Raw genomic sequence first — 15151 nt, 5'->3', positions numbered from 1 at the left:
GGTGAAGGAATCAAGTGGATTCCGGCAAAGAACATGAAGCTGTACATTGTACAGTGACATGGCTTAGCTCTGCATGCCATGCAGGAGTTCAGTGCAGGAAGTACATACTTGTACATACTTGTATTGCATAAGTGCAAGTGAAACCAAAATGTAGTGGCAGGATTGCAGTTAAGTTGCCGCTTTTTTAATTGAAAAACCCCTAGGAGCCTGCACAAGTCTGTGGTGTAGAATTGTCACCTTTGTACATTACCAGGAATGCAAAGATAGTAACAGAGCTGACCTGATGGTCACTGGAGCATGGGAGAAATTAAAGAATATCTGCTTTGGTTTTTTTCTGTCAGATTCATGAGACAATTGAGTCCATAAATCAGCTAAAAATACAACGTGATTTTATGCTGAGTTTCTCCAAGGATCCTAAAGGATACATCCAAGACCTTCTCCGGTCCCAAAGTAGGGATCTTAAGGTGAGCTAAGGTTTGAAAAAGAATGAATAGTGGAACCAGAATGGAAGAATTTTATCTAAATGTACATACAGTGTATAGCCAAACATCGAGGATGGATAATTGGTGGAACACAGACAATGAGTGGACTACGGCAATCCCTGAGTAGACAGTATGCAGGAAAGACAGTTTAGGTCGTATTCTGGTTCCAGTAGAACAGTGGTGCTTCATGGGAGTGGTAGGTCAGCTTGTGGCCAGACAGTAAGCTCAAAATGCAGGGCTTTGTTGTTGTATTCTGTAAATTGAAAGCTGTGTAAAACTCAGCAGGAGCATCCTATAGTACAAGAACACAATTTGGGTGTTTTGTTGATTCATAATTTAATCTATCAGCTGTTGTTGACCTTATCTTTGAGATATGCAAGAAATGGAATGCAAAGAAGTTCAGTTGTTTCTTTCACACCTTGCAGTAGAAATATCTGCTCACAAACAAAATATAGAGAATGGTCTGAGAAATAATAACAGCACCGCAGCAGGAGTAGCCGCTTCCTCAGGATAAAATGAGCTGCACCGAGGCGCAGCTGGGGCAGGGGGGCTGCTTCAAAGGTGTCACGGCAAAGGCCGCATCTGTGAAGGGAATAAAACAGAATGGTCGAAAATGCTTTAATAGTACAGCAGAAGAAGTGGCCGCTGCCCCGTGTCACTAAGAGAGCTGCACCACGGGACCCATGGTGGTCCCGTGCTCCCAGTAAGGCCCCAGTGCCCTCCCAGTGCTACCAGTATGGCTCCAGTGCTCACAGTATGGCCCTGGTGCCCTTACAGCACTCCCAGTATGGCCTCAGTGCCCTCCCAGTGCTCCCAGTATGGCCCCAGTGCCCTCACTGCTTCGGCAGAGAACCAAAGGCGCACCTGTACATCCAAAAGATCAGCTTTAAAAGTACATCGCTTATTTTTATTCATCACCATCATGCATCACTCATTAATTCTTTGGAGTTGCTGAGTATCATCTTATCAGTCTTATCTTTTTCCTTGGCTCCATTCCGTCTGGTTTCGGGTTCTTTTCTTCTGATAAGATTTTCCAGGAATGCGAAGACCCCCCCCCCCCCCCATCCTTCCCAAACTGAGCACCCAAACTACAGACATTCTACAGCATTACATTACAGAACCCAGGCAAAGCTTCTCTCACATTAAGGACCATGAAAAAACCAACATCACAATCCATTCCTAACAATCATGGAACATGCAAAAAGCCAACATCACAATCCCGTTCACAACAGAGGAAGCGGCGGTAATGCGGCACCGCCCGCGGAGGGATCAGCGGCTATGCGCATGCGCAGGCGGAGTGATCCGCCAGGAGGGACTATTTGTGATGCGGTCCTGCCCGCGGAGGGATCAGCGGTAATGGTGATCAGCGGTAATGGTGATCAGCGGTAATGGTGATCAGCGGTAATGGTGATCAGCGGTGATGGTGATCAGCGGTAATGGTGATCAGCGGTGATGGTGATCAGCGGTAATGGTGATCCGTGCACCCCGGTCATCTGCGCATGCGCAAGGATCCGCGCACGCGCAGCTGCCAAAATGAGCTTCACTCTAGAATTTGAAGGAAAGTTGAAGAAAAGGGACAATTTAATAAAAGTTTAAGGAAATCAGGAGACAGCAGCGCAAAGGGCGCTACGGCCGGGTGCTTCGCACAGAGACAAAGGCGCACCTTTACAGCCAAAAGATCGCCTTTAACAGCGAGCTCCCGCAGCCAGCTCACAATCCCAGCCCGCCTTCCCGGGCAGGGTTTCTTTCGGACCAGGGCTGCATTTCCATCCCCCGCTCTGGGAGTCACCAGGTGCGTTAGGAGCGAGCCGATCCCGCTCCCTGAGACACAAGGGCTTGCTCGAGGAGACTGTTCCTGTTCCTCTCTTCCAGCCACTCTGCTCTCCCCAAAACACCATTTCCTCGGAGCTCCTCTGAAACTGCATTTCCATTGACCCAGGGCTCCAGAAGCTGCAGAGTCGTGCAGTGGGGTTTTTTTGGGAAGGGACCTTAAGCTCTTGCAGTTCCACCTCTGTCATGAGAATTTCAGGGCTCTAAGACTCACAGAACGATTTGGGCTTGGAAGGACCTTAAAGCTCATTCAGTGCCAGCGCTGCCACGGGCAGGGACACCTCCCACTGTCCCGGGCTGCTCCCAGCCCCAGTGTCCAGCCTGGCCTGGAACATTCCAGGGGATCCAGGAGCAAATCCCCCCTCTCTGGGCAGACAGAATGAGCTAAACCTGGCTATTCCTGAGGGAGTGATGGCAGCACAGCCGAGTCCTACATCCCTGATTCCCACTGGGAATCTCCATCTCCTTCCTGCTGTGGGATCCAGGAGTTGCAGTAGGATTTTTGTGTTTGGTGCTGCATTCCCAGAACGGCAGAACCTGTCACGCTCGGAAACACGGCCAGCGTGACAAGTTTTTGCTCTCTTTCTGCTTTGTTTTTGCTGTGTTTTGTTTCTCTCGACAGCTGGTTTAGAACTTCTGTGTTGCTGTTTAGACATCAAGCTTTGGGGCTGAGGTTTTTTTATTCCCAGGTGCTTGCTGGCAGTAAAAATACACTTCACATCTGCAGTGTGTGCACGTGGCTTGGGCTGTGGATTCTGGGGCAAAAAAAATTCAGGAATCAGGGAAAGAAAGAGATGGAAAAGAGAAAAAGAGAAAGGGAATGTGAAGGGAAAGGGAAAGGGAAAGGGAAAGAAAGAGGTGGAAGAGAGAAAGAGAAAGAAAAAAGTGAGGAAGAGGAAAAGGGAAGAGCAGGTGGTAAAAAGTGATGCTTGAATGTTATAGAATCTCATTTAAATTAAATTCGAAGTTTCTGTTTGCTCTAGAGATGGAACCAAGGATAACAAATGGTGCCAGGTGACATGAGGGGAACAGGATTTTCTGAGTGATCCCAAATGAACTGGATCAAATAATGGAGCAGGGAGGCAGTTTAGGGGACCCCTGATACCCCCAGAAACTCCTCCAGGAGGAGGAAAAAATCCAGACTAAATCAGCCCTGGGATGTTCCGGGGCGTTCCTGCCTCAGCTCTGTCCCACTCCTCTGCTCTGGGCTGTGGGATTGGACACAACCAGCGCTGCAGCACCTGAGGGGACTCACTGAAAAAGGGGTTTTTTCACTAAAAACCAGTGAACCAGCAGTGAACGGCAAAAATGGACAATTTCCGTTCCTGTCTCCGGGAAAAGCAGCAGGGATCAGGCCGGGGAGGAGGTCGCTGGCTCCGGGAAGGGATTTTTTCTAAGCCGGGAATGAGCGCCGGCAGCAGAAGGAAGAAGCTCTGCAAGAGCTGCCGCGCCGCCTCAGACACGGAGGGGCTGCGCTGCCCGAGCGGAAGCGGCGGGAGCAGCGGGAACACCGCGGGCACGGGGAGCATCGGGAGCGGCGGGAGCAGCGGGAACACCGCGGGCACGGGGAGCACCGGGAGCGGCGGGAGCAGCGGGAACACCGCGGGCACGGGGAGCACCGGGAGCGGCGGGAGCAGCGGGAACACCGCGGGCACGGGGAGCATCGGGAGCGGCGGGAGCAGCGGGAACACCGCGGGCACGGGGAGCACCGGGAGCGGCGGGAGCAGCGGGAACACCGCGGGCACGGGGAGCACCGGGAGCGGCGGGAGCAGCGGGAACACCGCGGGCACGGGGAGCATCGGGAGCGGCGGGAGCAGCGGGAACACCGCGGGCACGGGGAGCACCGGGAGCGGCGGGAGCAGCGGGAACACCGCGGGCACGGGGAGCACCGGGAGCGGCGGGAGCAGCGCTCCTCCGGGCGCGCAGTGCGCAGGCGCCGGGCCAGAAGCGACCAAGGGCAGGCGGCGGCGCGGCGGTGACGTCCCAGGGGCTGTGAGGGGGCCTCGGTCCGGGCAGAGGAGCCGCGGGAACCGGGAGCGCTTTTGGGGTCGAGACTTGGGCCGGGGGGTTCCCGGGGGCCACGCGGTGTCTTTGGTGGCCTTTAGGAGGGTCAAAGGAAAGAGTCTCCGGTTGTGGGTGAAAAATCTCCGTTGAGGGACACCCCGTGGAAGAGGCTGGCGCTGTGCTCGTGCCGGGTGAGTGTTCCAGGCTGGATCTGGTTGAGGGATGTGGGAGAGGCGGCCGCGATCCTGTCCGTGTCCTGGAGCTGGAGGTCCGGCCGCGGAGGTGTGAAAAACACTTACAGAGTTCTATTGGACTCAAGCTCCTGCCTTTCCGTGGCCATTCCTCTGTCATCAGAGGCCCTCCACAGACCCAGCAGTTGGTTACATTCGGCTCCTTACCTATCCTTTCCCCTAATTCCACAAACAGATTTTTTTTCTCAATTTTGAGATTTCATTTTTTTAATTGTTGTTTGAGTTTCAACTACATGTCTTGAACTGGGGTCGATACAGAGTTAGATTGTTGTGCTGGCTTTGCCTCTTTATTTACTAGTTGTTCTTTTACTAAGCTTGAGACTTTATTCCCAACAATAGATGCGAAACAAACCCACCTCTCCCCTTTTGGACATTTACTTCCCAACCTGCCCCCACTCATTCCTAGGTTTTCTACAGTCCAGTGCTTTTTCCCATTTTGCATCCAGTTTTCTACTTTGGATGGGTTGTAACAGAGACTGTTGACATGGGTACGTGCAATGAAAAAGGAACCTGGGTGTTTTCCATGTACAGCTTTCGGTAACACCCATGGCGTGGCTGTGTCGGTATCCCCAGAGGGCAGAGACAAAAGAGGAGTGACAGATAAAGGAATAACAGAGGTCCCATATGGCCGATACCTCCACCCCCCGTGCCTATGGGGCTGCTGCCCACAGCAGGGGTATGTGATCTTCTTGGTGGCAGCTACAGTGGTCATCGGGCCTTGCCCTCTATTTCCTCGTCACTTCCTTTTCGCTGATTTCCAGGCAAATTGCTTTTGACACTTCTTAATTGTAGCTTCCCACCGTTCCTCAGGTATCTCCCATTCAACAGGCACTAGTAATTCCCATCCACAAAGCAAGGTTACTGTTTCAGCTGTTCTTTGCTCTGCCTGGATTGGGGAATAGATTTGGCGTTCGACACTTCGTGCAGTGAGAGTGTCGTTTCTGTGAACTACAATAGCAATATTTTATCAGTCTAGACATTTACATTTAACCCAGCTAGCATGTCTAGTAATGGGATGAATTAGACAGGGTATGTGGTATGGCACTGTTGGAGGTAGCAATTCCTCCTCCTTTTTGAATAAATCACAGGCTAAGGGCAGAATATGAGAATCCTCAGCCCAAAATAGTCCTGATCCTCCTGTTTGGAGTGGAAGGATTCCTCCCCAAGGAGGGTATCGGAGGTGTCTCAGGACTTGTCCAGGCAACACTTGAAACCACTGCTATAAGCTTGGCCTTATTTCCCAGTCAGGTGTGATTCTTGGTGTATCTCTTGAATCATTTGGGTTTTCCCAGCGCATTAACCCCCAGTTCCCTCTTAAGAGTTACCTTGGTATCCCCAGGCTTAGATGTTCTAGTCCACTCCTTAGGTTCCTGCACGGGTCCTTTGATTCTGCTGCCGTGGATCCACCCTCGCTCCTTGGCCCGGATCGCTGCCTCAGTTGTCAGTAGCACCTGAAAAGGACCTTTCCCTTGTGCAGCTAAAGATTGCTCCTTCCATGTTTTTACTAACACCCACTCCCCTGGATGGATGTTACGGATATCTGCAAAACTTTCTTACCAAACTTTCATCTTCAACACCAACCATCATTTCGTAAGGTGACACTCACAGGTCTGACCTGGTTGTGTCTGAACTCTCAATAAAGCCAGAGGTTGGCATTTTACCCATGACATTTGAGTTTCAATTATTAATGCAGTTGTTAAGGTTCTCTTTAAAGTTTGTTTCATCCTCTCTACCTGTCCTGAACTCTGTGGGTGCCATGGGCTATGTAGTTCTCATTTTATTCTTAAGGCTTGAGTTAGTTGCTGTAAAACTTTTGATGTAAAGTGTGTCTATCTTAGTAATCATTCCATACCTGGGAATAATTTGTTCTAAGAGGGTTTTACATTCTACATTGGCTGTGGCTCTGACACTGGGAACAGCTTCCACCCAATGGGGAAGATGGTCTGTTATTACTAACAAGAATTTCCACCTCTGCACGTGGGGGACTTGAGTAAAGTCCACGTGGATACTTTGAAATGGTCGGAGAGCCAACTCACGACCTCCTGAAGTTGTTTTTCTCATCACCTTCTTATTTACTTTTTGGCAAACCATACATCTTTCAGTTATTTGTTTAGCCAACCCATAGATTCCAATGCACCCATAATTCCTTAGAAAGTGATCACACAAAGCCTTAGTACCCCAATGAGTTTTTGATGCATGTTTTCTAATGTTTTTCTGGTGAGTGACTTATGAAGTAACTGCCTTCCGTCAGGAAGTTTCCATTTTCCACATTCGTCTGGCCTTCCCCCCCTTCTTCCTTCATTCTTTTTCCTCTGTTTCACTGAATTTTGGAGTCTCCAATTTTTCGCTCTTCGAGGCCAAAATTAACACAACTCTTTTTATCCCATTCTCTGCAGCATCCTCAGCCCCCCCGATCTGCCAAACTCCCTCCTCCCATCTCTGAGGCCATCCCCCCCGCTGTCCCCCCCTATGTACCACAGCTCTCTCTTCAGGCAATTCCAATGCCTCTAAAACCTCCAAAACAAGTCTCCCATGCATCAGCCCCTCTCCCTCTGAACCAAGCAATCCCCTTTCTTCCCAGATTTTCCCAAAGGCGTGCACCCCTCCAAAAGCGTACCTTGAATCAGTAGATGTATTTCCCTTCTTGTGTGCTAAATCTTCCAGTGTGCATAGTCCCCCCATCAACTAAAGCCTACCCTGACATTCTTTTTCCTTGGACACATCTGGAAGAACCGTCTCCAGATATTATTTCCTTCTGCAAGGGCTCGTTCCTCGAGATGGAATTTTGGCGTTTTGCTTCTCCTTTCAGAGGAGCAGCAGAAGCGGTCGTTGCCAGGGGAACGGTGCAGGCGAGGGAGGGAGGGGGGGTAGGAGGTGGGAATGCTCTCGGAGGCCGATTCCTCCCGGAGCGGGGGAGCAAAAGCGGAGGCTGCTGCCGGCACCGCCCAGGGCACCAGCTCTTCGGGCCGGTACCAGAGGCTGGCGTGGAGCCTCTGCACGGATCCGCAGCAGCCACGGCGCCAGGAGGCCGAGCTGCCGGCGGGCCCAGCGCGGCCCGCGGGGCCGAAGCCGGGTTCAATGGAGCCGCGGCAGAGAACGCAGCGGGGGCAGGGGCTGCTGGAACGGCCGCGGACATCGGGACCGGGGCCGGAGCCGGGACTGGGGCCGCCGGCAGGGGCGGGCCCCAAAAGCGGCGGGCTGGACTGGTGTGGAGCGGAGAGCCGGGCTAGGGACGGGCACAGGGACACCGAAAGCGGCTTTTCCTGATGCTTCCAGGTCCAGTCTTAAGTGCACCATCCAGTTGAGCTGTGTTGGTTTGTTACTGATCAATGGAGTGCTTGTCCTGCCCGCAGGCTCTGGGCTTTTCACTGCCCTGTGGCCTTGGCTTGTGTGTTGGAAGTGTTTGCTGAGACACAGAGTGTTGGTGTTGGGAAGCAGCAGCTCCGTGACTTGGGGCTGCTGCTGCTTTAGGAGTTTCATCTTTGTGCCTTTTTTTTGTCAATTCGGTGTGCCCCAGTGAGACAAGGGCTGCAGTGGGTGTTCTGCAGAGCTCCAGCACAATATTGCCACGCAGCAAAAGCAGAGAAATAATAACAGACACAACTGGGCACTGTTCTCACTGGATGCTCAGTAAAAAAGAGACTCCTTGAAATAAAGGGCTCAAAGGAAAGTGTTTCCCTTTGGATGTGTTTCCTTTTGGATGTGTGAAATGCAGGATTGCCGAGTGACAGTCTGCAGAAATTCAGTCATTCTTTGTTTGTGGGAACTGCCCTGGAGAAGGAAGTGAGTGCAAAAGCCCCACAAGCCCTACAAAAGCAGATCCAGACAGGCTGCAGAGCAGGGATTGCTGGATGCAGAGTGGGAATTCTTTGTTCTTCTGGTGCATTGAAGCAGTTGCCATTAGGATTTTATTTGGTGATGCAGCCTCCTCAATTTCTTCTTGTCGGAGTGCCCTTTGTGGGGAGGGGGCATCACTTGTGGAAGAATTCTCAAGTATCTTGGTTTAGGTAAAATACAGTAACTAAAGTATTTTTTATAATTTTTATGGAAAAAGTAGTGCGTAGACTTCCTTTGGAATAAACTGTACTTCTTTAAATGTTTGCAAATCCCTGTGTTGTGTGTGTGTGTCTGTGAGCACTCCTGTGTTTTACAGAACACGCTGCAGACTGTAAATAAAACTACCAGAAAGGTCTTGAAGTCTTGTGGACTGAATGTACCATTTAATGGGAAAGTGAATAAACTATTAACCAGCAGTTGCTAAGTGGATGCTTCCTGCAAATATCTGAAATCTTTGTGGTGTTTGTGTGCAGGTTTCAACTGGAGTTGCCCTGGCATTGCCTCCCAGAGGGGCAGGATTGCTCCCCAGGAAGTTCTCCAGCCAGAAGTCCCTCTGGATCCGGATTATTTTTTTAAAAAAGTTTAGTTTGTCTTGGCTTTTTCTTTTTTTTCCCCTGCCCTTTCTGGTTTGTCTCTCCATGTTCTTATTTTACAGAGGAACCCCTCCCCAGCCTGGCCAGAGCCGCAGCCTCCTTCATGTGCCGCTGCCTCACTCGCTGCTGCCGTGCTGGCTCAGGAATGTGATCAAAGCCCGGCTAAGCAGGAATTGTTCTGGGCCTGCTCTGTTTAATCGCTGCCGCCGCGAGCAAAGCTGCCCCTGCTCCTTGAGGGGAGCGCTCGCTGCAGCCCGGCAGGAAAAGAGCCCAGGAAAAGCCGTGAACTCTGCAGGAGAAGCGCTGGGAGCAGAGGGGAGAGCGGGAAAAGGCAGCGAGAGCAGCCGGGCGGGCGGGGCAGCATCAGCGCTGATCCCTCCGCGGGCAGGACCGCATCACAAATAGTCCCTCGGGCGGATCCCTCCGCGGGCGGGGCGGCATCACCGCTGATTCCTCCGCGGGCAGGACCGCATCACAAATAGTGCCTCGCGGATCAGTCCGCGGCCAGGACTGCAGCACCGCGGATGCCTCCGGCGGATCCCTCTGTTATAAATGGTATTGTGATGTTGGCTTTTCGCATGTTACATCATTGTTATGAATGTGAGGTAAAGAAATTCAGCCAAATTAAATTTAATAAAGAAATAGATTTTATTCCGCGGCCGAAAGATCGGTCACACAGAAAGCCACGATGGAGAAAAGCAGCCCCAGCCCGGGGTCGGAGCTGGGTGAACACGCATACATCTGACCTCTGTCTCCTCAGAGCTCCCAAGTTCACGGGTGCTGCTTCGGCTGGTTCCTTCTTATACAGTTTTTGGGCAGAGTCCGAATTAATTCTATTTTTCTCGCAATTTAGCATATTCATGATGTTTTCTTGTCCCGGAGTTGGGCTGCACAAAGCCTTTCCTGAGTCTGATTAATTGTCCATCCTAGATGATGAATGGGCCATCTCTGAAGATGCTTAAGAGAGTTTTGTGTGCTCCCATTCAGGAAGCAGCGTGTTTTCAGCTGGAAATTTGGGGTGGTTTTGTTTCTTCAGGGTCTGGGGTCTTTCCTGAGAGAATCAGCCCTCCCATAAATCCCCCAGGTTGTTCTACACAGCTGCTTTGGCCGTGGCTCAGAGAGAGAAAAGGGAAATGACTTTTTACGGGGGTGAAATTTCTCCAGGCAGGAGTGGGTCGTCTTGCCCCTCCCCAGAGCCCTGCAGGCGCATGGGAGTAGCTCAGTGCCGGCCCAGTTCTCTGAGCAATAACAACGCTTGGGGCCAAAGGTCTCACGGTCCTAGACCGGTGAGGGAGAGAAGGAACTTGTGCTGTTCCTGGAAAAGCTTCTGTTATTCCTTGTGCAGCCTTTTAATTCTGTGTTCTGATGGACTGTCCGCTGTCTTTGTAACAGGACTTGTCAGAGATTCAGATTTAGGAACTGAATTTGGGTCTGTTCCCTACAGGATCTTGCCAAGCCTGAAGGCCTGGGGCAATGACTGCTCTCAGCGAGGGCTCTTTATGAATCCTCTGTCAGATTTCCCTCAGTGCTGGGCAGGAAAGGCGAGGGTTTGGCTCAGGAATTCTGCAAGCGGGGCCTGTGTGACCGTTGGCTTCTTGTGTGTGTGTGTGCATCAGTGAGCCAAAATCAAGAGCAAAGGCTGGTTTGGTTTTACGAACTTAGAGTAACTTTAAAAAAAGAAATCAACTTTTTCTTCTGTTTAAATTTAGGTGCTGGAATTGCCTGTCTGGACGTGTGCTGAGCTCTCGCTGCTGTGGACTGTGCAGCCTCAGTTGCTGCAGGTTCCTGTTCTTCTCACCAGCTCAAAGTACACGTGGGGTTTTTTTGCCCTTCTATATAGAGCTGTTGAGTTTGGGTGATTTTCCTGAATTGAGGATATTGAAGGTCGAGAAGGAAGATTTGTCTCTTTTTGTGCTTTTCTGTTGTTTTTAGCACCTGCTCAGCATCTGAACGTGGTTGGAATACTGGAAACATAAAAGGTTTTGGATTCAGTGCTTATTTGTGCAAACCCAGTTTTTGGGGGGTTTTTTTGTTGTTTTTTGGTTTTTGTTTTTTTTGTTGTTTTTTTTTTGTTTGTTTGTTTGTTTGTTTGTTTTTTTGTTGTTTTTTTTTTTTTGAAAGGTCTCCACTGTTCCTGGTAGTTTTATGTAGAAAAGGTCATGTGAACAGCAAGGAGCAGTAAGCACTTGGAAGGGGGGGTGCAGGTAGTTCCTTCAGGGTGGGGGAGTGAATGTGGCCTAGGAACGGCTCTCTGGTCAAGTGAGCAGCAGAGGAACTGAAGGATGCTCTTCCCCAGCAGAGCTGCTGCTTTGTGTTCTGGGGCAGCGCTGCCGCTGCTGGGCTTCCTCGGGGAAAACAGCTCCTTTGGGATGTGCTTTGCTGCAAAGGTTTCCCTGAGCTGGGTGTCTGCAAGAGGCGTCGGGATACCAGTGTCAGGAGTTTTCCATGGTTTCCAGGCTCTTGTACGCAGCACGTTCCGGGCAATTTGTGAGCGTGAGGCAGAGCAAATCGGTGCAATTGGACTCTGCAAATGCAGTTCAGGCAGACACTGATCTTTTAACTTTTCCATTGCAGGTACGAATTCTTGGGCATTTGTGAGTCTGCCTTGACTTGCAGGGATTGAAGGGTTTAGGTGTGGAATTGTTTGGCCAGCTTGCTCCAAGGCATGGTGTACTTCTGGAAGTGCCACACACCTCGCAGGACCGAGGAGCTGCTGGCTGGGTGCTGGTTCTGCTCTGCCCTGGGAACTGGGAGCCCCTGGGAGGGCTGGGGGTGACACCTGGAGATGGGCTGGGGAAGCCTGGAATTGTATCTCAGCACTTTTCTATGCAGCTCTATGGACCGGTATGTGCTGAATGAAGCGGCTCTTCAGCACAATAAATTCAGCAGTTTGGAAAAACCATGGAATATCTCCGAGTTAATGATGGGAGAGGGTTGGGGCTGCTCCCTGATAACGTGCAGGGCTCGGGGGTGCGAAACGAAGATGGGGAGAGGAGTGAGGGCTGCTCCTCGTTGTCGAGGCGCCGCGGGCGCTGCGCAGCCTTCCCCTTTTACTTCCCAATTCCTCATTTTGTGCCTCCTTTTCCCTTGGGGATACGCCCGGGCTGCATTCCAGCGGCCGCCGTGGCACAGCGCCTGCGGGCGGCGGGGTTTCCCGTGTGAGTGACGGGGTCAGCGGCCAATGGGAAGGCGGGGCGGGCCGAGGGCTGGCCAATGAGGAGGCGGATCGGGGCTGCGCGTGGCCAGTTGGACTCGGCGGGAGCGGTTGGGGCGGACGGGCATGGACGGGCCCGGGCGGTGAGCGAGGAGCGGGAGAACGGGATGGGGAGCGGGATGGGGAACGGGGGAACGGGATGGGGAACGGGGGGGAACGGGATGGGGAACGGGGAACGGGATGGGGGAGCGGGGGAACGGGATGGGGAATGGAGAACGGGATGGGGAACGGGGGGGAACGGGATGGGGAATGGGGAACGGGATGGGGAACGGGGAACGGGATGGGGAACGGGGGGGAACGGGATGGGAGAGCGGGGGAACGGGATGGGGGAACGGGGGAACGGGATGGGGAACGGGGAACGGGATGGGGGAACGGGGAAACGGGATGGGGAACGGGGAAACGGGATGGGGGAACGGGGAAACGGGATGGGGGAACGGGGAAACGGGATGGGGAACGGGGGAACGGGATGGGGAACGGGAAACGGGATGGGGGAGCGGGAGAGCGGGATGGGGGAGCGGGGAACGGGATGGGGGAGCGGGGAACGGGATGGGGGAGCGGGGAACGGGATAGGGGAGCGGGGAACGGGATGGGGGAATGGAGGAACGGGATGGGGAATGGGGGAGCAGGACGGGGGACCGGGGAACGGGATGGGGGAGCGGGGGAACGGGGTGGGATACGGGGAACAGGATGGGAGAGCGGGGGGAATGGGATGGGGAACGGGATGGGGGAGCGGGGGAACGGGATGGGGAACGGGATGGGGGAGCGGGGGAACGGGATGGAGGAGTGGGGGAACAGGATGGAGAGCGGGGGAACAAGATGGGGAACGGGGGAACAGGATGGGGAGCGGCATCATATTTATTTTTATTTTTGGGTTTAATATTATTTTTATGTCTAATTTTTCCTTTCCCTTCCTTTCCCTTTCCTTTCCCTTTCTCTCTTCCACCTTTCTTTCCCTTTCCCTTCACATTCCCTTTCTCTTTCTCTTTCCCATCTCTTTCTTTCCCTGATTCCTGAATTTTTTTTGCCCCAGAATCCACAGCTCAAGCCACGTGCACACACTGCAGATGTGAAGTGTATTTTTACTGCCAGCAAGCACCTGGGAATAAAAAAACCTCAGCCCCAAAGCTTGATGTCTAAACAGCAACACAGAAGTTCTAAACCAGCTGTCTGGATTTGAAAAGACATATGTCTTTGGAAGTTAACATAGAGTTCAACTTGATGTAGTGATCGACTTAGGTTCAGCTTAGAAAAGGCCCTACCAACATTTTATTGTATCTAATCCCTGCTTTCCCCTGCGTTTGCCTCTCGGCCCACTCTGTTTCACGGGGCTGTACATGGTAAAACACTTCCCTGTGTGCTTTCTGGGTTTGAGCTGCCCTGCCCCGGCACGTAGGGTCACGGTTAAGTAGAAGAGTTATCAAACTTAGTGGTTCGTCTCTTTTTCATGGCTTTTTGGGTAGAAGATTACAGGCCCAGTGTGGGAATAACTCCTAGCCCTCGGCATCTCGTTGACCCCCTCCCGTTGTCTCGCAGGTCCCCGAGGCGGCTTCGGATCTCCACGGTCACCGACGCTGCCGATTTTCCTGGCGCGCGCCGTTCAACGTCGAGGAGCGGCATCCAGAAGCTGTGTCGGAGCATCTTCATGGCTGGAATGTTTTGAGTAAGGGCTGCAGTCAGGGTGTAAGCTGAAGGGTGTGTGACTGTGTGTGTCTGTGACTGTGTCTGTCTGCCTGTGAGAAGAGTGCGTGTGTGGAATGGTTCTAACCTTGTGTGTGTGAGTTTTGCCTTTCAGGCTTTTCAGCTACTTTTTAAACTTAGAGTAAAAACAACCCAGCTGCGCTGTCTGGGGATTTTTTCCCTCCCGGCTGGGTTTTTTTATCTGAGACCCAGCCGGTCTGTGAGGTGCCGTTCATCGCCAGGGTTTGGGTGCCGACCGTGCCGGGGATTTGTCAGGCGGGATGGTTTTGGGGCTCCCGGGAACCGCGTTCCCATGGGGTGCTCTCGAGACGAGAGCGAGTGTGGGTTTGTGTGTCAGCTGAAGGAGGTGTGTGGTGGATGAGTGTTTTGTTCTCCGTGTGCTGCTGTTGATTTGGGTTCCTAGAACAATAAAATGTAATGAATTTTCCAGAAATAGAACAATTGTTACATTGTACTGATAGGGGATTGGCTTGTGTTGCTCTGTGTTCGTGTTTGCTGCTGCACTTGCACATATTGCTCTGTATGTCAATTGGACTTTGACCAGTGTGCATATGGATTGTATTTGTGCTTGTGCTTGTGTATGTTGTTATTTCCACTTGCTTTGCTGAAGTGTAAATAAAAAACCCTCGTTCAATCAAGTTGAATAAACCCTAATAAAGATACCCCCCCTCCCTCCTTTTGGTTGCTCTCTTCCTTTGGTGTGGTTTAGTAATTTTTTCGCCGTATTTCTTGCTTTGCTTTACTTTTCAGTCTGTTCCTCACTTGACTTTTTCTAACTCTTTATCTTTTTCTCACCGTTTAACTGTTTCTAGATGTCTCTGTCGCTCTATTTCTCAGTTTCTCTTTTTCTCTTCAACACTAATTCTCTTTTAAACTCTATTTCTTTTTCTCTCAAACCCTATTCTTCTGTTTCTCTATTCCTTTTTCTCTCTATTTTTTTCTCTTTCTTTATGACTCTGACTTTCTTTCTCTCTTTCTCTCTGACTTTCTTTCTCTCTGACTTTCTCTCTCCGACTTTGACTTTCTCTCTCTGACTTTGACTTTCTCTGAGTTTGACTTTCTCTCTCTCTCTCTCTGACTTTGACTTTCAAACTACCTTTCTCACCTTCCCTCCTTTGTTCATTTTTACCTTTCTACCTTAGTTTGTTTCTGTAGCAGCTTGGAAAAAAACAGAGACCGCTCTTTCTTCAGGCACGATCTGCCCCAGTCTTTGTGTTTCTATTTTGGGAAAGTTTTAAGAGA

General features: G+C 51.4%; 2 long non-coding RNA genes across 2 annotated transcripts; one reads left to right on the top strand and one right to left on the bottom strand.

The window, feature by feature from the left end:
- The first annotated feature begins 4257 nt into the window (after window positions 1-4257).
- LOC125327720 lies at window positions 4258-10976 on the top strand. The gene is made up of 2 exons (XR_007204349.1): window positions 4258-4507; window positions 10707-10976. It is a non-coding gene; the product is annotated as an uncharacterized LOC125327720 (long non-coding RNA).
- LOC125327721 lies at window positions 5870-7344 on the bottom strand. Its single transcript, XR_007204350.1, has 2 exons — window positions 7185-7344; window positions 5870-6018 (listed from the first exon to the last, which is right to left on the bottom strand). It is a non-coding gene; the product is annotated as an uncharacterized LOC125327721 (long non-coding RNA).
- Window positions 10977-15151: the final 4175 nt, after the last annotated feature.

The sequence above is a fragment of the Corvus hawaiiensis genome, chromosome 6 (assembly GCF_020740725.1).
Source record: "Corvus hawaiiensis isolate bCorHaw1 chromosome 6, bCorHaw1.pri.cur, whole genome shotgun sequence".
Classification (NCBI taxonomy): domain Eukaryota; kingdom Metazoa; phylum Chordata; class Aves; order Passeriformes; family Corvidae; genus Corvus; species Corvus hawaiiensis.
The sequence above is the reverse complement of the archived record's forward strand: the minus strand, read 5'-3'. Positions and strand labels throughout refer to the sequence as shown.